The following is a 15,270-nucleotide window of genomic DNA, read 5'->3' as shown; positions in this document are numbered from 1 at the left end:
GCTATGATGAATAGCACCAACCTAATAAATTTGTATTCAGTACAATGAGTTCATAACAGAGAGACTTCTTTCAAGATAGTGCATGTTCCGGGGGTCCCCTCACTGTTCACAGTGTAACCTGAGGGTTTCTCTGCATCACAGTCCTGCTGGAGGAAAACTTTCTCATTGCCTGAACAGGCACACAAAAGCCCTCACTCCTGTACTGTTCGGTAACAACTCCATCTGTGCCAGTTAGTGAGGATGAGTGAAGGTCAGGAGAATAAGACCTCTTTGTACCCTTACTGATCTCTATCCCCAGTGCTCTGTTTTAATAGAAGACCTTCATTTGTGCCACCTCCGATGGCAGGCCAAGTTCTGTGTGCTTATCCTCCCTTTGTGAGACTATATTCTGGTGTTCAGTTACAGTGTTCAATATAATTCAGGAGTCCTTCAGGCAGACAACTAGGGCACTGAACAGAATGAAACGATACATTGCAGGCAATGTTGGGCCTATGATGCCTCTCCTATGTTTGAGGAGGCTTGGGAAATCCAAGCACATGTTGGATATCACAAAGCTCCCTGACATCTATGATTGGTGAAGCTCATCAGGTTTTGAAACCTTTGACTTCTCCTAGTTTGGCTCTGGGTGCCTAGGTTTTGGGTTTGAACACAGGGCCTGGGTGCTGACCATGAGCTCAGTTGCAGAATCCCAGTGCTTTATCATTTTGTGTAACAACATTTCTTCTGGTCTGTGAGTGTATTTGTGTGTGAGTGTGTATGTGTGCACACCACGGTGTGTGTGTGCACAGGTATGTGTGCATGCACACATATACATGAGTCCTGAAGCTTGACCTTAGGACATGAGTACTGTACCTATTTTCTCTTGTAGAATGATATCCCTCTCCCACTTGAGCCACAGAGCCACTTCAGGCTTTGTCCTAATGACGTGGTCCTGAGAAATGAAGCACATGATTTCATATATGCAAATTATTCTACCACTAAGGCACATTCCCAGCCCTCTACTTAAGCTATGTTAGTTTATTTCTGCCTTTTGTTCTTGTTGTTGTTGTCGATTGAAGGAGTTGAAGTCTTGGCATGGGTGCTGTCCCTGACCTCTTCAAGTCCATTCTTGTGCTCTACCACTTGAGCCACAGAGCTACTTCCGGTTTTCTGGTGGTTCATTGGAGCTAAGTTTCTCAAGGACTTTCCTGCTTAGGCAAGCTTTGAACCATGCTCTTCAGATTTCATCCTCCTGAGTAGGTAGGATATCCTACATGAGCTCAAGCACCCAGCTTCCCCTTCAGGTTGTTAGTAGTGAATTAGAGATAATAGTCTCATGGTACCTTTTGTGTCTGGGATAGTTTGGAATCCAGATCTTTAAAACTCAGCTTCCCGAGAAGGCAGGATGACAGACTTCAGCTACTGCCCCCTTGGCAATGGCCTCTGCTGCAAGGGGGTCCATGGGTCTACGTGGTGGAGTGCTAGCCATGAGTCCAAGAGGTAAGAGTCAGTGCCTCAGTCCCGAGTTCAAGGTCATGACCAAGAAAAAAATAAACCAAACCATTGTCTGCTGTAGACAACTCATGAGTCTTCAGTAATACATAATTTTGTTCCTGACATGGGGACCTATCTGAGCCTCAATATTCATGTCTGTATAATCATCAAAGTTGTGGAGCTCTTACATAGACAACCTGTAAGAATGCACTCTGTTATGGACATAGCACATGGCAGTCTTTGCACCACTCAGCACACAACATCCTGTGAAATATTCAGCACCCAGATCCCAATGCAGGACTTAGTACACTGCATCCTGTGAAAGACCCAGCACATAGCACCATGTGCAGGCCTCAGAACGGAGAACCCTATGGAGGACTCAGCTCATAGCTCCATTCCACAAGCTGTCACTAGAGTTAGGGTGCTTTCATCAGTATCACCATTCTTGGAGGAAAAATTTACAAACCATACAAGCTCACATCTAAAGGTTTAGTCGGGTGTTTTTCTTGGGAGGGGTTGTTAGCCATGGGGCTTGAACTCAAAGCTCTACCACTTGGAGCAACAATTTGAGATGTCTCTTAGACTTCCTGCCAGGACTGTGTTTTAAAGCCCCTGAGCAGCTAGGATGACGGGCATAAGCCAGGATGACATGGGTAACCCGTGGAGCTGGGTTGCAGCGATTTACCTGTGGCTAAGTCAGGTTAGGTGGCAGCTGTCAGCACCAGATTACTAGCTTGCTCTTTAATGAGGTTTTTGAAGTTCTGTTCTTCTATAATTACAGTTAGAGGATCCTACCTTTTTTGGGCATCAGACCTGGGGCTTGATTAAGAGCTTAGACACTGTCGCTAAACGCTTGTGCTCAAGGCTAGCACTCAATTGATTGAAAGATAGCAGAATTTCTGAGTTTTCTGTTTTGTGGCACTGAGGAATCGAACCCAGGGCTCCATGCTTACTATGAGAGCACTCAACCACCGAGCCTCAGGAGTGAACAAGGTATAAATAGATAGCGATTGCTGTATATAAATATTTTGTACACAAAAAGAGATTTCTGCGTATCATTAAATTATAGATAATATTGCTACCAATTCTTAGGTATTAAATTATGTCTCCATTTAATGATGTCTCTCAGTTAACAACTAATAAAGCATTTATTAATAATTACTCAATATCTTATAATTGTTTATCATATATATCCGTATATCTATACATATAATTAGATATTTCATAGAATGAGACCAATGTCTATATATTATTAAATTATGCATCATGTGTTACTCCAAATTATTAGTTATTTAATTATGTCTCCATGTAATTTTTATTCTGTTAATGCTTAATAAAATATTAATTAAACTTAGTGCACAAACTATACTTATTGCATCTAATTTTATCCTAGAATGATTCACTACTGATTCAATCTGTTTATCATTTATTGTAGTGGCAATTCTTCTGCCTATGATGTTTTTTACCTTTATTACATCCTATTACATAGCATATAGATTTGCATCCAAATTATACATCATACCTGACACTGAGAACATTCACAGAAAAGGAAAACATGTGTCATGATTGGCTTCTCACTCCAAGATTACATTTTTGGGAGTTATGGGATCTAAACTCAGGGCAAAGAATGCTCTGTTCATGAATGGGTGACTGCCAGCACAGCAGCCACTAGCCAATTCAGCTGCCAGACAGTGCCCGGGCCCTGAGATTGAGCCACGTATGTTGACTCCATATTGTGCTTGGTGTAGTTATTCATTTTATTATTTTATTCATTTACCATTTATTTTATTGACTGCTATAACACATGGAATATTTAGTACATTTATTACATAGGATATAGAATTGCCTATGTATGAAACTTCACACCCAGGACTTTCACAGAAAAAAAAAAAAAAAAACATGTGTCTCCCTGTGTCTTACTGCATGATTCAATTTTTGTCAGTGCTGGCATCTGAACTCACAGCCTACATGGCCCAATTCATGAATGGGTGAGTGTCAGCACGCCAGCCTGGGGCATATGGAGCCAACAAACAGTTCCCAGCACCTGAGATTGAGCTCCAGGGGTTGACAAAACAAGAACATATGGACATGCAGATGTTAGTACACAAATAAATATAGATCTTTATAGAGTACCAGAGATGTCTATACATTATTTAGTTATATAGGCTATGTTCCTACCAATTCTTGGATATTTATTATGCCTCCATGTAATTAATATTACTGTTTTCATCCTTAATGAATTATTAATTATATCGACCACTGTCCCGAAACTATAGTGTCCATGTAATTAATAGAATTCTGTTAATGTGTCAAAAAATATTCATTAAAATTCACCGCCTCCTAAAATTACTCTCTAATTTTATGCTAGTATCATTCAGAAACAAGTAATTCAACCTTGACATTCATAACTTTCCATCGGTATTCCTATGAATAGGAACAAGACTCTTAGGATTTCCCTCCATTGGTAGGGGTCAGGACCCGCCTTTGACCATAGGGCCTATGTTATCATTTTGGCCCATGGCTTCTCTGGAAGCTCAACAGCCTTCAGCAATGCCAGGTTACATCACTTTTCAGCCCTGTTATTTATACCCAGGATGGTCACCTTGAAAAGAAAACAAATGTAAAACTGGCAGCCATCAGCAAGTTGCTGTTTTTTTTTTTCTGTGTCATTTTATTTATTTATTTTTCCTGTCAGAGTTTGAGGCCCAGGAACCTAAGCTCGGCTGTGGGTCCAGTGGCTGCAACCCAGCCTAGAGTGATCAAAGCTGAGGCAGAGTTGCAATGCCCTGAGTTCAAACCCTGTGCTTGACAAAATAAAAATACTTAATACATACATGCATACGTACATATATACATTAAAAATATTTAAACAATTATTAGGCTACTTGGTGTTGTATTCACGTCATTTTTTCTGCGGGGCCTGGGATTTGAACTCAGGGTCTGGGTAAATCTGCAGTACTGTGGGGGAAGGGAAAGCTCACAAGGCTGGAAGACAAGAAAGACAGGCCTGTTCCTAGCACTCGCAAAAATAATATTCGTAAATATTTTAAATACATGATTTATACTTACATACACATGTTTACTGCATATTGCAGTTAGTGTATTCATTTTTTTATTAATTTATTACATATTTTAGAGAGTATGATTACATGTATAACATTTTTTACATCCTATTACATTGAACATAGATTTGCCTATGTAAATCATTCCTGAGACCCAGGACTTTCACTAATAAAGAAAACAAGTGGGACAATTGCCTACTTCCACCAGGATTAAGTTTTTGGCAGTTCTGTGATTTGAACTCTGGGCCTAGAAGGCTCACTTCATGAATGGGTCAATGTTAGCACACCAGTCTGACGTAAGTGAAGTTGTCGGGCAAATTTGAGGACCTGAGATGAAGCCCTAGGAGTGGCCAATATATAAACAGATAGATATGTAGATTGCAGTATGTGTGCATATTTACATATGTATATGAATCTCTAAATAAAGTTATATAGAGAACCAGACATTTATGTCGATGCTAGTTTATAACTCTAAAGAATGATGACATATCTTATTTTTATATATTCTATTACTATTAATTATTTGGTCTAAAATTATGCCTCAATTAATTAATCACGGTAGGAGACTTAATAAAGTATTAATTAAATTAATCAATGACCTGTATTTGTTGCGTACAATCTTATACTACAATGACTAGCTAATCAGTAGTTCAATTGGTACATTACAAAGATTCTATTATTGTTCCTATAGATAGGAACGAGTAGGTGGAATTCCTAGGATCAAACTCAGGGCCTAGGTGTCTTGGTTGGGCTCAGGCTTCCCTGACAGCCAGCCAGCCTTCAGCCATGCAAGAACATGTGCAATTTTCAAGCCGAGTCATTGAGAGCCAGGATGGTCACAGTGCTAAGGAAACAAAGGTAAAACTGTTGTCTAAAACTTCCAGGTTTTTCTTCCTCCATCTTGGTTGGTTTATTTTTTTTGCCAGAGCTGGAGTTGAACTTGGGTTGTAGGATCCCTGGATCATCTGTGGGTGTAAACGCTGCACCGCAGCCTAGGGTAATCAAGGCTGAGGCAGAGTTGTGGCGACCTGAGTTCAAGCCCCGTGCCTGCACCCAAAAACAGTTAAGGTCCTGGCTAGCAGTTTGGGCCATTTTATCTGCCACACCTGGAATTTGAACTCAGGGACTGGGTAACACTATTGTGCTTTGGGTGAAGTAAAAGCTAACCTCCTAGAAGAAAAAAATCTGGAGCATTTCAGTGTGTGAATTCCAGCCCTATAACTGGCAAAAATAATATTTGTACACAAGTATAATATATGTCATACATATGTATTTGCATAGATATTACATGTTGTACCTAGGGCACAATATTTCCACAGAAAGGAAATCAAGTCAACATTGGCTTCTTACTCCACCTATTGACTTCGGCACTGCTGGGATTTGAATTCAGGGCCTGGAATGTCTAATTCATCAAGGGGTCAGTTTAAGCACAGCAACCTCAAACAAATTCAATGCCAGGCAGTTCCCAGGACCAGAGTTCTAGCCCGAGGAGTGGCCAATATATAAAGAGATAGATGTGTAAATTGTTGCAAATACGTGTATATAAATGTAGAGAGAGAGAGAAAGAGAGAGAGAGATGTATATGTATATTCTACTGTACATTTAAATATAAATATATTTATAGAATGTTAGATGTCTATAATTATTAAATTACATGTAATATATTACTAATAATTATTAGATATTAAATTATGCCTCCATTTAATGAAGTATCATGGATTAAGGCACAATGAAGTGCTCTTTGTGTAAATGGAGCTCAGGGACAATTTCTAGGCTCATAGTTTAAGCCTCAGGATCTGCACTAAAAAAAAAAAGAGCCAGTAACTGCATGTGTTTGTGTATATATACATATATTTCTATCAGTGAACATCCATAGTTGTTATCAAGAATAGCACCCAGCTAACAAATTTGCTTTGAATAGAATGATGTCATAGCACAGAGAGTGCTTTCAAGATAGGGCACGTTCCTGGTCAAAAAAAAAATTAAGACCGTCCTTGGAATTTGAACCATTTTTCTGACAGGACTGGGATTTCAACTCAGGGTCTGATTAACTCTCTGGCACTGTGGGGGAGGGGAAACCCACCATCATTGAACACACACACATACACACACACACAACCCATATGCATGCAAAATCAGAGATTTCTACACTGTAACCTTTGGGTATTCTCTACCTTTTTCCCCACTAAGTCTAGTGGTTGTTGGCCTAGGAGTTTGATGCATCCAACACCACCTGACATCTATAATTTTGGGGAACAGAATGGCTTCCCCGATCAGCCTTTCCCAATCCCAGCTCCTTGATTGGATCATGGTCTATCCAGACCCTTTGGGGTTCCTTTTACAGACTTGCCAAGATCCTTTAAAAAGGCATCACATTCTGGGCACTGGTGGCCCACGCCTGTCATCCTAGCTACTTAGGAAGGTGAGATCTGGCTTCCAAGCCAGCTTGGGCAGGAAAGTGTGTGAGACTCTTATCCTCAATGCACCATCAGAAAACAAGAAGTGTCCCTGTGGCTCAAGTGGTAGAGTACAAGCCTTGAGAAAAAGAGGTCAGGGGCAACAGCTCATGGACAACAACAACAAGGAGAGGCATTGCATGTTGGCTTTGGGATTGGCATGGGCCAAATATTAGAAATTTCAAGTGCGCCAAGATAAAGCAGTACCTCCTTTAGTCCCGTGCTCCACTATCTTGTCCACCTCATGGCCTTGGCTGTGCTTCAGGTCAGGATGGCTCTGGATTAACAGGATGGCTCCAAGGAGGAAGATCCCAGACCAATTGCCCCGGCTCCTTCCTCCCTGCTCACACTGCTGCTTCTGCTATTTGACATAGACCTTCTTCCTGAAATCCATCCATGAGATCATTGATACCAACACAGTGATGAGTGGTGGGTCCAGCCTAACTCGGGGAAGTCAGAAGTGGAAGTCAGCCTGGGACTAGGAGCTTCTACTCTGGGTGTGGGCTGAGGCCAGGGCTGACATTTATTTCATTCTGAGCCTTGCATGGTTAGGGAGACAGTGTAGACATGACATTGAGTCAGGTAAGACGGAAATCTGTAGGACCACTTGTGTGTGGGAGGCTGTGGGACTCAGGGGGCCACTGTTCTTGGTACTCCTCTCTCGGACATCCCTCTCCCTCTCTCATCCCTCAATAGTAAAAGAGAAACTTTAAATAAGGGTGTCGAAGAGGGGGCAGAGGAGTATTTCCAAGTGAACCAGACTTGTGCTTCATATTCATCCTAGCCCCTAATTCCTATTTATTTGAGGATTGGCCATATGGGTTTGGGGGCAGGGAATCATCCTAGCTGAGAATGTGGCTCAGTGATAGAGTGGTAGCCTAGCAAGCCTGAAGCCCTGTGTTTGATTCCAAAAATGAAAAAGCTGGAAGGGGAGTTGGGGCTCAACTTGTAGACTACCAGGCATGATCAATTAAAGATCAAGGAGAGTGGTCAGGCCCTGTGTTCAAGCCCCATAACTGGAAGAACAAATCTTTGTGGAGGCTTTATTTTCCCTTTGGAAATAATTTATTCTTTGTGATAAGCATACCATAGGCCTCTTTCCTGACCACCAATGGGCCATTAGATGTCCCTGGAATTTGGGCCTCCTCCCAGCAGCCTCTGCTCTACTTGGCCCGGAGTTTACGCTTCCTATCACCAGGCAGATGGAGGCCTAGAGAAGCCCACCTGGCCACCTAGTTCTGGTGGCTGCTGAGGATTTTGGGACTCAGTATGTCACATAGGGAGTCATCATCCCCATCAGTCTACAGAAAATGGGACAGAGCACTGCAAGCCTGAGCGCACCAGCTGTGGGCAGTTCTGGATGTGGGGATCTGCAGCAGGACATGCTCTGTGGGGGAGTCCGGGGAAGGGAACCTGACCTCTCCCCTTCAGTTTCCACACTATCCTGAATTTGCAATTCTTCAAAACCTTTCTGCTTCTCCCTCATTTTGACCACCCAGGAGCCTGAGGCCTCTGAAGCAACTGCACTTGTGGGGAGCTCAGCCTGTGTCAGCATTTGGAGCCCTGTGTAAGAGAGACCGCAGCACTTGCAGTTATCTACTCTTCATCTTCTCCTGAGACAGCCGGCACTTGCACTCTGCTTTCTCCTGACACAGCTGATCCAGAATGAACATCTGTCCTTTAAATGCCAGGAGGGATTCCTGGATGGTGCGGATATGTGCTGACAGCTGGTTGCATCGATGCTGGAGCTCATCTGCAGGACTTTGGAGGTCCACCTCATCAGACAGGTTGTGGATGAAGCAGATTTTCTTCTCGGATGCCCACATGTCCCACTTCCCATTCTCTCACATGTTGTGGTGGCAGATCACGGGGCAGGGGACCTGTGGCTCTGGCTCTATCTGGCACTGAGCTGTCCCAGGGAGGAGGAGTGCCTGCAGCAGTCCTGAAGGAGTTGCCCCCTGTGGATCTTAGCCTCTGAGAGTGCTAACAGAGCCAAGTCCCCCTCAGTTTGGGAGACATCTCCATCCTCTGCAATGGGCACATCGAGGAGAGTCGCTTCCTCAGCTTTTGCTTCTCCAGGGTTCACATCTTCCCCTTCCCCAGGGAAAGCCAGGAAGCTCAGCTGGGACTGCAGGTGGACTTGTCACTTCCAAGCACTTGAAACTGTCCTGCCACTTTGGGGGCACCACCTAGTCCCCCCATTTGGTCGGACACTGCACTTGTTTCAGCTGCTCCAACAGCTGGGTCTACCTCTGCAGTTGCTACTGCAGGACCTACTACTTGGAGCACAGCTGCTCATTGGAAGTGATGTGCTGCTCACAGGTGGCTCTGAGCTCCTTCAGCTAGGCCAGGGACTGCTCTTGCTGCTCCTGCAGCCCCCGAGCCATTTGGCTCTCTCTCAGCCACCTCTTTCCATTCCTCTATCTTCTAATCTGAGCAGTCCAGCTGTTCCCGCAGATATTTCGTCAGCTGCTGTTCTGAGTCCACGATGCTGGTGAGATCCTCCTTCTCACTGCTCACCATGGGGAGAGCGTCCCGCAGCAAGGCCAGCTGTTCCTCCAGCTGTGTGTTGCACACACATGCACATCGTGGGGTCTCGGGGATCTCCTGCCGATCCTTGGTTTTCTCCTCTAGTCTTCCCAGTTGCTCCCGCTGCTCCGCAATCTGGAGACGGAGTCTCTGGTTTTCCTGGACGTAGATGTGAAGTTGTTCCTCCAGGTTTTTCAACCCCATCTGCGTGTGGTAGATGTGGGCCTGCAGTTGCTGCTCCTCCTGAGATGGACCCTCAGGGGGCAATGGCTCTGCCAGCTTCATTCTCAGTTCCCCCAGCTATTCTCTAGGTGCATCACCTATCTCCATCCTCACTCCTTCTCCTCTGTCAGTTGGTTTACCTGGTCGGTCAGCCACCAGTCCTCCTCCTTCTGCAGGGCCCTCTAAATGCTCAGGTTCTGTGAGAAGGTGTCTGTCTCCAGATTTGCTGTGGTCACCATTCAGCTCAGGTTGTCCTGTAGTCTCTTTAGTACATCATGCCTCTGCAGCACTTGTTGGAACTTGCAGATTCTGTTCTTCCTGTTGCTCCTCTATGTCCAGAGTGCTTCCAGCTTCTCCTAAAACTCTGTGTTCACTTGCTCCATGTCATAGAAACTTCTGGTCTTTTCCTTGAGCTGAAGTGTTACATCATTCAGCTGTTGGAACAACAATTCAGTCTCCTTCTGTAAGTAGTAACCACAGAAGCTACCATCTCCAGCTCCCCCATGTCCTGCTCTATGGCCTGTAGGCAGCTGGTGAGGGCTTCGTGCTCCATTTCTGTCATCGGCTGTAAGCAGCATGTGGGCTGGTGCCGATTCTAAATCACTTTCTGCCGAAACCACCCTCTGTAGGGGTAGCTTGTGGATGTCTAGCTCAGTTTGGTGCTTTGTGCACTTGGGCTACCTTCTCCTTCTCTTTCTCTTGTCAATCCTGCACGTCTGTCTTTTCCTTCTTCAGTGGTTAGATCTTGTCACAGAGCACCTGGTTTCTTCTTTTGCTGTAGTGCAGGGCAGGCACCACATGTCTGTAGCACCTCTGCAGATTCTTGGTGGTATCGGGACCCTTGAACTCTGGACCCTGGTGGCTGTGACTATGTCCAAAAGCAGGGGAGGCCTTTGGCAAGATCCTCCATTGAATCAACCTCCCCAGTGTAGTTTGTCTTTGGGATCTTTCCCTTTTTTGTATTCTTTGTTTTCTTGAATGTTGAAGGTCTGACGATGGAATTTTTCTGCTGGTGTTCTGGCAGTAGTTTGTTGCCCACAGCTCTGTCTCAGATTCTTGTTTTTTGAGACATCTAAGTCCTGGGATGGGAAAGATGGGCTGGCCACATTCCCAGGCTCTGGGAAATCCTCTATTCTCCCACTCACTGACTAGGTCCTCAATTTCCTATTGTACTCCAAATTCACCTCGATACTCTTGCTTACCACTCAGTTACCTCTACCTTCCTCAACTGCTGGTAGTGGTGTTAACCAACAGATGGCCGGATGGTTGCACAGATTGTTGTGTATGTCTGTTTGTTGCCTGTCCTGGACATTGAACTCAGGATCTAGGCACAGTCCATGAGCTGCTTTTGCTCAAAGCTACACCTCTACCACTGGAGCCACACGGCTCTACTTCTGGCTTTGTTGATACTGAAGATGGACAGGGGTCTCAAGTACTTTCCAGTCTAGGGTGACTTTGACCATGAATCTCCTTTCACAGCCTTGGAAGTATCATGGAGGACTGCTGAGAGCCACTGGTGCCTGCTTAATCATTGTTCTTGCTGATGTTCTTGGACAGACCAGTGAGTTCCCTAACTTCGGGTTTAAGTGTTGGGAGCTGGAGCCTACAATTCTAATCCTGGTCCTGCCACCTCCAAATGGCAGGAAATCCTAAGAAACTCATTTTTATCCATATGAATACCAATGGAATGTGATATATGTCATGCTTGAATGGGCAGTTCTTGAATAATTCTAGGATAAAATTATATACAATTATATTCTACGATACTGATTGATTTTAATCAATACTTTATGAAGCGTTTAAAAAATTACATTCATTAAAGGAGAAATAATGAAATACCTAAGAATTGATTGTCACATAGCATAGAGATGCCATTTTTTTCTGCCAGGACTGGGATTGCAACTCATGGTCTGGGTAACTCTGTTGTATTGTGTAGGAAGGGGAAGCTTGCATTCTTGAAGTCAAGAAATTCAAGTCTGTTCCTTAGGCCTGAAATCGATCACCACCACTAGAAAACATCCTATTTGTGTACATTTTAAATATATGATTTAAAGTTACATACATATATTGACTCGATATTGCATTCAGTGTAGTTATTCATTTTACCTTCTGTTTTGTTCATGTGGTAACCATTTATTTTATTGACTATTATGGCACATAGAATATTGATTACATTGGTTATATGGGATATAGGTCTGCATATGTATTCCACTTCATACTTGACACACAGGACTTTCACAGAAAAGGAAAACATATGTCACCATCTGCTTCTTACTCCACGATTCATTGTTTGGTTGTGCTGGCATCTGAACTCATGGCCTACAGGGCCAAATTCATGAATGACTGAGTGTCAACCTGCCATCCTCGGGCAAACTGAGCTGATAGGCATTTCTCAGGACCTGAGATTGAGCCTCTGGAGTTGACCAAATAAGAACAGATTGGCACGCACATAGAAGTGTGCTAATAAATATATATCTTTATAGTGTGCCAGAGATGTTTATCCATTATTCAGTTATGTAGACTACATTCCTAACAATTATTGGGTATTTGTTATGCTTCCATATAATTAATATTATTTTTTTAATCCTTAATAAACTATTAAGTAAATCAGTGTCCTGAAATTGTTGTGTCCCTGTAAGAAATAGTTGTCTTTTAATGCTTCATATTAAATAAAATCAATCAGCCTACTGAAATCATGATGTTTAAATTTATACAAGTATCATTCATGAGCAACTCACTCAACTGTGACACTTACAACATTCAATCATTACTCCCTCTCTTAGGAACCCCCGCCATTCAGAAGTGACATGACTGAGATTGGACTCTAGGTTTATATTTTCCTGCAGGACTGTCTTCCCCAGTACCCTGCCAGCCTTCAGTACTGCAAGGTGAAGTACCCTTTGTAGCCGTGTCCTTCAGACCCAAATGATCATGGTGCAAAATGTTAAAACTCCATCCCACCACTTCTTCTCTGTGCGTCTCCCCCCCATAAGGCCTGGACGTCTAGGATCCCAGGATCACATGTGGTTCCAGTGGTTGCACCCCAGACTATGGTCATGGAAGTTAAATAGAGTTGCCTTACATGAGTTCAAGACCTTGTTTCGCAAAAAAAAAAAAAAAAAATTATCTCCCTGGCTTGCAATTGGTGCTGTTTTTTTTCTGCCAGGGTTTGGATTTGAACTCAGGGTCTGAGTAACTCTGCAGCACTGTGGACAAAGGGGTAGCTCACCGTGCTTGAAGACAAGAAAGTCAGACCTAGGCCCTAGGCTTGAATTCAAGCCCCACCCCTGGGAAACATACTATTTATATACATTGTAATGATAGTATTTGTACTTACTCATAGATGTTCAGTACATATCCTGTTTGTTGTGGTTATTTATTGTATTTCTGTTTTATTCATTTATTTACAATTTATTTTATTGACCATGGTAACACATATTCCATTTATTATTTTGATGACATCCTATCACATAGCCACATAATATCTAGAGTTGTAGACATGTTCTCCAACATGTCTGACACCCAGAATGCTCAGAGCAAAGGAAAACAGGTGTCACACTCTGCTTCTTACTCCATGATCCAATTGTTGACAGTGCTGGGATCTGAACTCAGGGCCTAGCAGACCCAATTCATGAATGGGTGTGTCAAAACGGCAACCTCTAGCCCAGGAAACTGCCAGGCAGTTCCCAGACCCTGACATTGAGCCACAGGGGTGGACAAAATAGACATACATGGATAGGCAGGTGGTAGTACACCAATAAATATATATTTGTATAGAGTGCCAGAGACATCTACCTAGGATTCAATGACATCAACTACATTCCTACCAACTCTTAGGTAGTTACTATGCCACCATTGAAGGAATAGGATTCTTTTCATGCTTAATAAACTATTCAATAAGATCAGTCAGCATCCTAGGATCATTGTGTCTAATTTTAGACTAGACCCATCCATGGGGAAACTTCTCAATCAAGAATTTGCTCACATTCCATCGGTATTCCGATGCATAGGAATGAGTCTCTTGGGAAATCCCCCGATTGGTTGGTGTCAGGACCAACTTGAACTCAGGGCCAACATTGCTGCATGGGACTATGGCTTCCCTGATAGCCCACTAGCCTTCGCCAATGCAAGGTGAAGTACCCTTTGTAGGCGAGTCATTCAGAGCCAGGATGATCACCGTGGAAAGGAAACCAATGTCAAAAATCCATCCCGCGGCTTTTTTTCTGTGTGTGTGTGTGTGTGTGTGTGTGTGTGTGTGTGTGTGTGTGTGTGTATTTTCCTGCAAGACTTCAGGGCCTAGGATCCCAGGGTTGGCTATGGGCCCATGGCAGCCCGCCACCCTGAGGTTACTGAAGCTGAGGCCATTATATTCCTAAATTCATAATAGGATCTATATTGACATACATGTGCAGATAGCAACTTGCATTCAGTGCATTTCTTCTCCTAAATTTGTGTCTAATTCATGGAGATATTGTGTATTTTACTGAGTATGGTGACAGCTATAACTGTGCTGACATGGATGATAAACTTTTCCCATGGTTACAGGGTTGCCTATGCATTCATTCTCCATCCTAGGTGAGACCCAGGACTTTCACAGGAGAGGGAAATAGGTGCAACGACTGGCTTCTGACATCAGGATGAATCTTTTGTCAGTGCCGGGATTTGAACACAGGTCTTGGTAACTCTGTTGAACTGTGGGGGAAGGGAAGGCTCACCATCCTTGAAAACAAGAATGTCAGGCCTGGTCCAGGGCCTTCTTCGATGCCCTAGCACTGGACAAAATAAGAAGCCCAGCTCTTTTATGCATAGCATCTCTATTTACCTACAGGTGTGGTATGCGTCTTGTATTCAGTGTAGTTATTCTTTTTATTTTGTGTCTTTTTCAAGGATGTATTGTGTATTTTATTGAGCATAGAATGACATATAAAACTGTGTTGACATGGATGACAATCTATTCCCACAGGTGTAGAGTTGCTTATGCTTTCTTGATTCTTGCTGAGACCCAGCACTTGCACAGTACAGGGAAACAGGTGCAAGGATTGGCTTCTCAAATCAGGATAAACCTTTTGGTAGTGCTGGAATTTGAACTTGGGGTCTAGGAAGCCCAACAGCCAAATAGGTCCACATGAGCCAATCAGCTTGTGAGCCACTAAGGATCTAGGCCATACCCAGGACCTGAGATCGAGCCCCAGGGTGGGGATGGGGCAAAATATTCATCCATTCATAAGCTGAAGCTAGTATGCTAATTACCTATTTGGATAGAGTAGGAGATGTAGTGAGCTGTGTTCGTATCCAATCTACCATTTGAGTACTGATTCTTGGATCTTTCCCAATGCCTCCAATTCCTGAATGTGATTCTTATTGTCACACTTCATCAACTCTTAATTAAAACTAATTGTTGTGCCATACATCTTGCCTATCATTTCCTATGAGAATCATGCATGAACTAAATTCTTCCCTAGGCCTGAATTCAAGCACCTCATAACATTTATAGACATGTAAAATATATGATTTATACTTACATCAAT

This window comes from Dipodomys spectabilis, unplaced genomic scaffold (genome assembly GCF_019054845.1).
Source record: "Dipodomys spectabilis isolate Male_0828 unplaced genomic scaffold, ASM1905484v1 ptg000415l, whole genome shotgun sequence".
Classification (NCBI taxonomy): domain Eukaryota; kingdom Metazoa; phylum Chordata; class Mammalia; order Rodentia; family Heteromyidae; genus Dipodomys; species Dipodomys spectabilis.
This window is presented reverse-complemented; position numbering follows the sequence as displayed.